Here is a 10,000-nt window from a genome sequence, read left to right as displayed (position 1 = left end):
AATATATGCCATTTAGCAGAAGCTTTTATCCAAAGCGACTTACAGTCATGTGTGCATACATTCTACGTATGGGTGGTCCCGGGGATCGAACCCATTATCTGGGAGAAAAGAGAAGGAACACACACACACACATACAAAGATACATAAAGACAGACACACACGCATGTTTGGACTTTCTCTGCATGAGTTAACAGGAAAAACTCCCCTGAAGACTGATTGATAAACAGAAGACTGATTGATAAACAGAAGACTGATTGATAAACAGAAGACTGATTGATAAACAGAAGACTGATTGATAAACAGAAGACTGATTGATAAACAGAAGACTGATTGATAAACAGAAGACTGATTGATAAACAGAAGACTGATTGATAAACAGAAGACTGATTGATAAACAGAAGACTGATTGATAAACAGAAGACTGATTGATAAACAGAAGACTGATTGATAAACAGAAGACTGATTGATAAACAGAAGACTGATTGATTGATAAACAGAAGACTGATTGATAAACAGAAGACTGATTGATAAACAGAAGACTGATTGATAAACAGAAGACTGATTGATAAACAGAAGACTGATTGATAAACAGAAGACTGATTGATAAACAGAAGACTGATTGATAAACAGAAGACTGATTGATAAACAGAAGACTGATTGATAAACAGAAGACTGATTGATAAACAGAAGACTGATTGATAAACAGAAGACTGATTGATAAACAGAAGACTGATTGATAAACAGAAGACTGATTGATAAACAGAAGACTGATTGATAAAAACACACAAGAGAGTTGGGATTCCCCCTCGACAGGCGCAGGGGTCTCACACACTACTAACCTCCTCTCAATATTCTACTTCTGTCTTTGGTGTGTGTGTGTGTGTGTGTGTGTGTGTGTGTGTGTGTGTGTGTGTGTGTGTGTGTGTGTGTGTGTGTGTGTGTGTGTGTGTGTTCCTCTACTGAATGAGCTTCAAACTATGAAACAACACATATGGAATCATGTAGTGACCAAAATATGTTAAACATATCAAAATATATTTTATATTTGAGATTCTTCAAAGTAGCCACCCTTTGCCTTGTTGACAGCTTTGCACACTCTTGGCATTCTCTCAACCAGTTTCATGAGGTAGTCACCTGGAATGCATTTCAATTCATAGGTGTGTCTTGTTAAATGTTAATTTGTGGAATTTATTTCCTTCTTAATGCATTTGAGCCAATCAGTTGTGTTGTGACAAGGTAGGGGTGGTATACAGAATATAGCACTATTTGGTAAAAGACCAAGTCCATATTATGGCAAGAACAGCTCAAATAAAGCAAAGAGAAACGACAGTCCATCATTACTTTAAGACATGAGGGTCAGTCAATACGGAAAATGTCAAGAAATTTGAAAGATTCTACAAGTGCAGTCGCAAAAACCATCAAGATGTGATGAAACTGGCTCTCATGAGGACCGCCACAGGAAAGGAAGACCCAGAGTTACCTCTGCTGCAGAGGATAAGTTCATTAGAGTTACCTGGCTCTCATGAGGACTGCCACAGGAAAGGAAGACCCAGAGTTACCTCTGCTGCAGAGGATAAGTTCATTAGAGTTACCAGCCTCAGAAACTGCAGCCCAAATAAATTCAGAGTTTAGAGTTTCAGAGTTCAAGCAACAGACACATCTCACAATCAACTATTCAGAGGAGACTGTGTGAATCAGGCCGTCATGGTGGAATTGCTGCAAAGAAACCACTACTAAAGGACACCAATAAGAAGAAGAGACTTCATTGTCATTGTCATTGTAAGAGCTTGATCATATTACTCCAGTGCTAGCCTCCCTACACTGGCTTCCTGTCAAGGCAAGGGCTGATTAAGGTTTTACTGCTAACCTACAAAGCATTACATGGGCTCCACCCTATCTCTCTGATTTGGTTCTGCCTTACATACCTACACCTACGCTACAGTCACAAGATGCAGGCCTCCTTACTGTCCCTAGAATTTCTAAGCAAACAGCTTGGTTAGAGCCTGTAAGTACGCATTTTACTGTGAGGTCAACTACACCTGTTGTATTCAGCATTTCACTGTGAGGTCAACTACACCTGTTGTATTCAGCATTTTACTGTAAGGTCTACTACACCTGTTGTATTCAGCATTTCACTGTGAGGTCTACCTACACCTGTTGTATTCAGCATTTTACTGTGAGGTCTACCTACACCTGTTGTATTCAGCATTTCACTGTAAGGTCTACCTACACCTGTTGTATTCAGCATTTCACTGTGAGGTCTACTACACCTGTTGTATTCAGCATTTCACTGTGAGGTCTACCTACACCTGTTGTATTCAGCATTTCACTGTAAGGTCTATCTACACCTGTTGTATTCAGCATTTCACTGTGAGGTCTACTACACCTGTTGTATTCAGCATTTCACTGTGAGGTCTACCTACACCTGTTGTATTCAGCATTTTACTGTGAGGTCTACTACACCTGTTGTATTCAGCATTTCACTGTAAGGTGTACCTACACCTGTTGTATTCAGCATTTCACTGTAAGGTCTACTACACCTGTTGTATTCAGCATTTCACTGTAAGGTGTACTACACCTGTTGTACTCAGCATTTCACTGTAAGGTCTACTACACCTGTTGTATTCAGCATTTCACTGTAAGGTCTACTACACCTGTTGTATTCAGCATTTCACTGTAAGGTCTACTACACCTGTTGTATTCAGCATTTCACTGTAAGGTCTACTACACCTGTTGTATTCAGCATTTCACTGTAAGGTCTACTACACCTGTTGTATTCAGCATTTCACTGTAAGGTCTACTACACCTGTTGTATTCGGCACATGTGACAATTCAACTTTGATTTGATTTTATGTATCTGCCCATTCTAACTGTTATAAGTATGCGCTGGGAAAAGTCTATCAGCGTGACCAGGAGTGGTCTCATCCTCATTAAATTGTAAGTCTGAATAACAGAGGAAAGATTGCAGTGAGATTCAAAAGAAATCCGGACAACAGAAGTTGTGTGTTTTGAACTTCGTCAAAGGGGTCATCTCAGAGACGACGGATGTTCAGGTTGAAATCCCGGTTGGAGCCCGGCGTCTGACCTGCTGGGTTAAAGGAGGAGATGTTCAGGTTGAAATCCCGGTTGGAGCCCGGTGTCTGACCTGCTGGGTTAAAGGAGATGTTCAGGTTGAAATCCCGGTTGGAGCCCGGTGTCTGACCTGCTGGGTTAAAGGAGGAGATGTTCAGGTTGAAATCCCGGTTGGAGCCCGGTGTCTGACCTGCTGGGTTAACGGAGGAAGAAGAGTCTGTCGGTCCAGTTGGTTTCTGATAAAGAACAAATACCTGCATGTGAAGCTTGGTTATATAAAATACACTGTAAGAGCTGTCGTCCCTAAACCACTAAAGAGAAGTGACGCTAGTGAAGGTATGGTAGTGGATGCTGTAGTAAATAGTGAAGGTATGGTAGTGGATGCTGTAGTAAATAGTGAAGATATGGTAGTGGATGCTGTAGTAAATAGTGAAGGTATGGTAGTGGATGCTGTGGTAAATAGTGAAGGTATGGTAGTGGATGCTGTAGTAAATAGTGAAGGTATGGTAGTGGATGCTGTAGTAAATAGTGAAGATATGGTAGTGGATGCTGTAGTAAATAGTGAAGGTATGGTAGTGGATGCTGTGGTAAATAGTGAAGGTATGGTAGTGGATGCTGTGGTAAATAGTGAAGGTATGGTAGTGGATGCTGTAGTAAATAGTGAAGATATAGTAGTGGATGCTGTAGTAAATAGTGAAGGTATGGTAGTGGATGCTGTAGTAAATAGTGAAGGTATGGTAGTGGATGCTGTGGTAAATAGTGAAGGTATGGTAGTGGATGCTGTGGTAAATAGTGAAGGTATGGTAGTGGATGCTGTGGTAAATAGTGAAGGTATGGTAGTGGATGCTGTAGTAAATAGTGAAGATATAGTAGTGGATGCTGTAGTAAATAGTGAAGGTATGGTAGTGGATGCTGTAGTAAATAGTGAAGGTATGGTAGTGGATGCTGTGGTAAATAGTGAAGGTATGGTAGTGGATGCTGTAGTAAATAGTGAAGATATAGTAGTGGATGCTGTAGTAAATAGTGAAGGTATGGTAGTGGATGCTGTGGTAAATAGTGAAGGTATGGTAGTGGATGCTGTAGTAAATAGTGAAGATATAGTAGTGGATGCTGTAGTAAATAGTGAAGGTATGGTAGTGGATGCTGTAGTAAATAGTGAAGATATAGTAGTGGATGCTGTAGTAAATAGTGAAGGTATGGTAGTGGATGCTGTAGTAAATAGTGAAGGTATGGTAGTGGATGCTGTAGTAAATAGTGAAGATATAGTAGTGGATGCTGTAGTAAATAGTGAAGATATAGTAGTGGATGCTGTAGTAAATAGTGAAGGTATGGTAGTGGATGCTGTGGTAAATAGTGAAGATATAGTAGTGGATGCTGTAGTAAATAGTGAAGATATAGTAGTGGATGCTGTAGTAAATAGTGAAGGTATGGTAGTGGATGCTGTAGTAAATAGTGAAGGTATGGTAGTGGATGCTGTGGTAAATAGTGAAGGTATGGTAGTGGATGCTGTAGTAAATAGTGAAGGTATGGTAGTGGATGCTGTGGTAAATAGTGAAGGTATGGTAGTGGATGCTGTAGTAAATAGTGAAAATATAGTAGTGGATGCTGTAGTAAATAGTGAAGGTATGGTAGTGGATGCTGTAGTAAATAGTGAAGGTATGGTAGTGGATGCTGTGGTAAATAGTGAAGGTATGGTAGTGGATGCTGTAGTAAATAGTGAAGATATAGTAGTGGATGCTGTAGTAAATAGTGAAGGTATGGTAGTGGATGCTGTGGTAAATAGTGAAGGTATGGTAGTGGATGCTGTAGTAAATAGTGAAGATATAGTAGTGGATGCTGTAGTAAATAGTGAAGGTATGGTAGTGGATGCTGTAGTAAATAGTGAAGGTATGGTAGTGGATGCTGTGGTAAATAGTGAAGGTATGGTAGTGGATGCTGTAGTAAATAGTGAAGATATAGTAGTGGATGCTGTAGTAAATAGTGAAGGTATGGTAGTGGACCCACCCTCTCAGGCCCCCCGCGAGTCTGTGTACGGGATCAGAACTGGTTATTTCTTTTAAATCAGTGAAGTTGCTTGATTTTAGGTCGGTTTTTTTGGGTGGGGAAACCTGTTTCCAGTTCGCACAGCGAGATGTAGAATGCACAGGGAGATGCAGAATGCACAGGGAGATGTAGAATGCACAGGGAGATGTAGAATGCACAGGGAGATGCAGAATGCACAGGGAGATGCAGAATGCACAGGGAGATGTAGAATGCACAGGGAGATGTAGAATGCACAGGGAGATGCAGAATGCACAGGGAGATGTAGAATGCACAGGGAGATGTAGAATGCACAGGGAGATGTAGAATGCACAGGGAGATGCAGAATGCACAGGGAGATGCAGAATGCACAGGGAGATGTAGAATGCACAGGGAGATGCAGAATGCACAGGGAGATGTAGAATGCACAGGGAGATGCAGAATGCACAGGGAGATGCAGAATGCACAGGGAGATGCAGAATGCACAGGGAGATGTAGAATGCACAGGGAGATGTAGAATGCACAGGGAGATGCAGAATGCACAGGGAGATGCAGAATGCACAGGGAGATGTAGAATGCACAGGGAGATGTAGAATGCACAGGGAGATGCAGAATGCACAGGGAGATGCAGAATGCACAGGGAGATGCAGAATGCACAGGGAGATGCAGAATGCACAGGGAGATGCAGAATGCACAGGGAGATGCAGAATGCACAGGGAGATGCAGAATGCACAGGGAGATGCAGAATGCACAGGGAGATGTAGAATGCACAGGGAGATGCAGAATGCACAGGGAGATGTAGAATGCACAGGGAGATGCAGAATGCACAGGGAGATGCAGAATGCACAGGGAGATGCAGAATGCACAGGGAGATGTAGAATGCACAGGGAGATGTAGAATGCACAGGGAGATGCAGAATGCACAGGGAGATGTAGAATGCACAGGGAGATGTAGAATGCACAGGGAGATGCAGAATGCACAGGGAGATGCAGAATGCACAGGGAGATGCAGAATGCACAGGGAGATGCAGAATGCACAGGGAGATGCAGAATGCACAGGGAGATGTAGAATGCACAGGGAGATGCAGAATGCACAGGGAGATGTAGAATGCACAGGGAGATGCAGAATGCACAGTAAATTAAAGAAGACCCATCAGGTGAGATTGATCCTGTTGATTCGATTTTTTTGTGACTAACAATATTTTTTGCATTTTGAAGTGACTTGCACATTATTGTTTTTTATTTTGTTATTTTGGGACAATTTTGATGGGATTCTATTTGAACATTCTGGGATTTGGACTCTCCCCCGCCTCCTCTCTCCCCGCCCTCCTCTCTCCCCGCCCTCCTCTCTCCCCGCCTCCTCCTCTCTCCCCGCCCTCCTCTCTCCCCCGCCCTCCTCTCTCCCCGCCTCCTCTCTCCCCGCCCTCCTCTCTCCCCCCGCCCTCCTCCTCTCTCCCCGCCCCCCTCCTCCTCTCTCCCCACCCTCCTTCTCTCTCCCCACCCTCCTCTCTCTCCCCACCCTCCTTCTCTCTCCCCACCCTCCTCTCTCTCCCCCCCCCTCCTCCTCTCTCCCCCGCCCTCCTCCTCTCTCCCCTCCTCCTCTCTCCCCTCCTCCTCCTCCTCTCTCCCCCGCCCTCCTCTCTCCCCCGCCCTCCTCTCTCCCCCGCCCTCCTCTCTTCCCTCCCAGTTAGTCCCCAGGGCAGGGTGGGATTGACTAGGACACTCTCCCTGAGTCAGTGTAACCCCAGGGCCACCTAGAGAACACTACTACTGTTTACCTGCCCTGCCTATCTAAACACAATAAAGTCTCCATATCCTGGTCGTAAGCCCTGGGTCTGAGCCTGGAGGTCCACTTCCTGGGACAAACGGATGCTAGACATTCTAGCCCTAACGGATTTAGTTAATGACCTGAATACATCAACAAGTCAACTGTGTTTACCCAGCTAGCGTTTAACCTGGTGTCTTAACACGCTAAGCAAATAACAGTAAGTTGAGCACATACAGGACCTAGTGAACACCTACACACCCTTTGCAGTTGGCACATCTTTCACTGCCTGAAATACTCATCTAAAATGAGGTTCAGTTCCATCTTTCACTCCTTGAAATACTAATCTAAAACCCCTCACCCCTAACCCCCACCCCTAACCCTCACCCTCACCCCTAACCCCCACCACACCACAGAGGTGAGTAACCCTCACCCCTAACCCCTAACCCTCATCCCTAACCCTACCCCTAAACACACCACAGAGGTGAGTAACCCTAACCCTCACCCTAACCCTCACCCCTAACCCCAACCCCTAACAATCACCAAAGAGGTGAGTAACCCTCACCCCTAACCCTACCCCTAAACACACCACAGAGGTGAGTAACCCTCACCCCTAACCCCTAACCCTCATCCCTAACCCTACCCCTAAACACACCACAGAGGTGAGTAACCCTAACCCTCACCCTAACCCTCACCCCTAACCCCAACCCCTAACAATCACCAAAGGTGAGTAACCCTCACCCCTACCCCTCACCCTCAACCCTAACCCCCATCCTCACCCCTAACCCTCACCACAGGTGTGTAACCCTAACCCTCACCCCTAACCCTAAACACACCACAGAGGTGGGAACCCCCTAACCCTCACCCCTAACCCCCATCCTCACCCCTAAACCTCACCACAGAGGTGTGTAACCCTAACCCTCACCCTAACCCCTAACACCCATCCTCACCCATAACCCTCACCACAGAGTGTGTAACCCTAACCCTCACCCCTAACCCTCACCTGTAACCCTCACCTCTAACCCTAACCCCTAACCCTCACCTGTAACCCTCACCTCTAACCCTAACCCCTAACCCTCACCACACCACAGAGGTGTGTAAACCCTCACAACTCACCAACACAACTCCAGAAACACCTAAACGCCATCCTTTTAGAAATGGAAAACCTCTCAGCATAGTGATACAGGTCTTTACATATTTGATGACATGACATTGTGTCATTCCGCAACGTTAGATTCCATTTTGATGAGACTTGAGCGTTTCCTCTCCGTCCGTTCCTTTAGGTAACTGGCAAAATAAAGGAAACACTCGAGTATATTGAAAGCAGGTGCTTCCACACAGGAAGTTCCGGACACAGGAAGAAAATGCATTGAAGCCGTTTTGGCGTATCGTAGTGGCCCAACGCCCTTTTTAATTTAACCTTTATTTACCTTGATTTAACCAGGCAAGTCAGTTAAGAACAAATTCTTATTTTCAATGACGGCCTAGGAACAGTGGGTTAACTGGTCTAGGAACAGTGGGTTAACTGGTCTAGGAACAGTGGGTTAACTGGTCTAGGAACAGTGGGTTAACTGGTCTAGGAACAGTGGGTTAACTGGTCTAGGAACAGTGGGTTAACTGGTCTAGGAACAGTGGGTTAACTGTGTTGTTCAGGGGCAGAACGACAGATTTGTACCTTGTCAGCTCGGGGGTTTGAACTTGCAACCTTCCGGTCACTAGTCCAACGCTCTAACCACTAGGCTACCCTGCCACCTCTACACTCTAACCACTAGGCTACCCTACCACCTCTACACTCTAACCACTAGACTACCCTGCCGCCTCTACGCTCTAACCACGAGGCTACCCTGCCGCCTCTACGCTCTAACCACGAGGCTACCCTGCCACCTCTACGCTCTAACCACGAGGCTACCCTGCCGCCTCTACACTCTAACCACTAGGCTACCCTGCCGCCCCTCCACTCTAACCACTAGGTTACCCTGCCGCCTCTACACTCTAACCACTAGGCTACCCTGCCGCCTCTACACTCTAACCACTAGGCTACCCTGCCGCCCCTACACTCTAACCACTAGGTTACCCTGCCGCCTCTACACTCTAACCACTAGGCTACCCTGCCGCCTCTACACTCTAACCACTAGGCTACCCTGCCTCCTCTACACTCTAACCACTAGGCTACCCTGCCACCTCTACACTCTAACCACTAGGCTACCCTGCCACCTCTACACTCTAACCACTAGGCTACCCTGCCTCCTCTACACTCTAACCACTAGGCTACCCTGCCCCCTCTACACTCTAACCACTAGGCTACCTGCCTCCTCTACACTCTAACCACTAGGCTACCCTGCCCCCTCTACACTCTAACCACTAGGCTACCCTGCCACCTCTACACTCTAACCACTAGGCTACCCTGCCTCCTCTACACTCTAACCACTAGGCTACCCTGCCTCCTCTACACTCTAACCACTAGGCTACCCTGCCACCTCTACACTCTAACCACTAGACTACCCTGCCACCTCTACACTCTAACCACTAGACTACCTGCCTCCTCTACACTCTAACCACTAGACTACCCTGCCACCCCTGATCATTTAACGTCACGCTGTGTGTGACAGCTGTCTTTCCATCAGCACTGTGCAGGTGGTGCCTGGATTTTGACAAAAAGTAAATTCCCAAACTATTTTTTTTAAATTCGGTTTCATATAGATTTTTTTGATTTTCACACTAAAAAACTAAAAAAATATATTTTTAAAAAAATACAAAAATGTGATGTGTAAACCACATAAATCTGATTAGGTGGGTGGGTGGGCCTCTCTGTCCACCCAGTGGGGGTGGGCCTCTCTGTCCACCCAGTGGGGGTGGGCCTCTCTGTCCACCCAGTGGGGGTGGGCCTCTCTGTCCACCCAGTGGGGGTGGGCCTCTCTGTCCACCCAGTGGGGGTGGGCCTCTCTGTCCACCCAGTGGGGGTGGGCCTCTCTGTCCACCCAGTGGGGGTGGGCCTCTCTGTCCACCCAGTGGGGGTGGGCCTCTCTGTCCACCCAGTGGGGGTGGGCCTCTCTGTCCACCCAGTGGGGGTGGGCCTCTCTGTCCACCCAGTGGGGGTGGGCCTCTCTGTCCACCCAGTGGGGTGGGCCTCTCTGTCCACCCAGTG

Source organism: Oncorhynchus gorbuscha, unplaced genomic scaffold (genome assembly GCF_021184085.1).
Source record: "Oncorhynchus gorbuscha isolate QuinsamMale2020 ecotype Even-year unplaced genomic scaffold, OgorEven_v1.0 Un_scaffold_286:::fragment_2:::debris, whole genome shotgun sequence".
NCBI lineage: Eukaryota > Metazoa > Chordata > Actinopteri > Salmoniformes > Salmonidae > Oncorhynchus > Oncorhynchus gorbuscha.
This window is presented reverse-complemented; position numbering follows the sequence as displayed.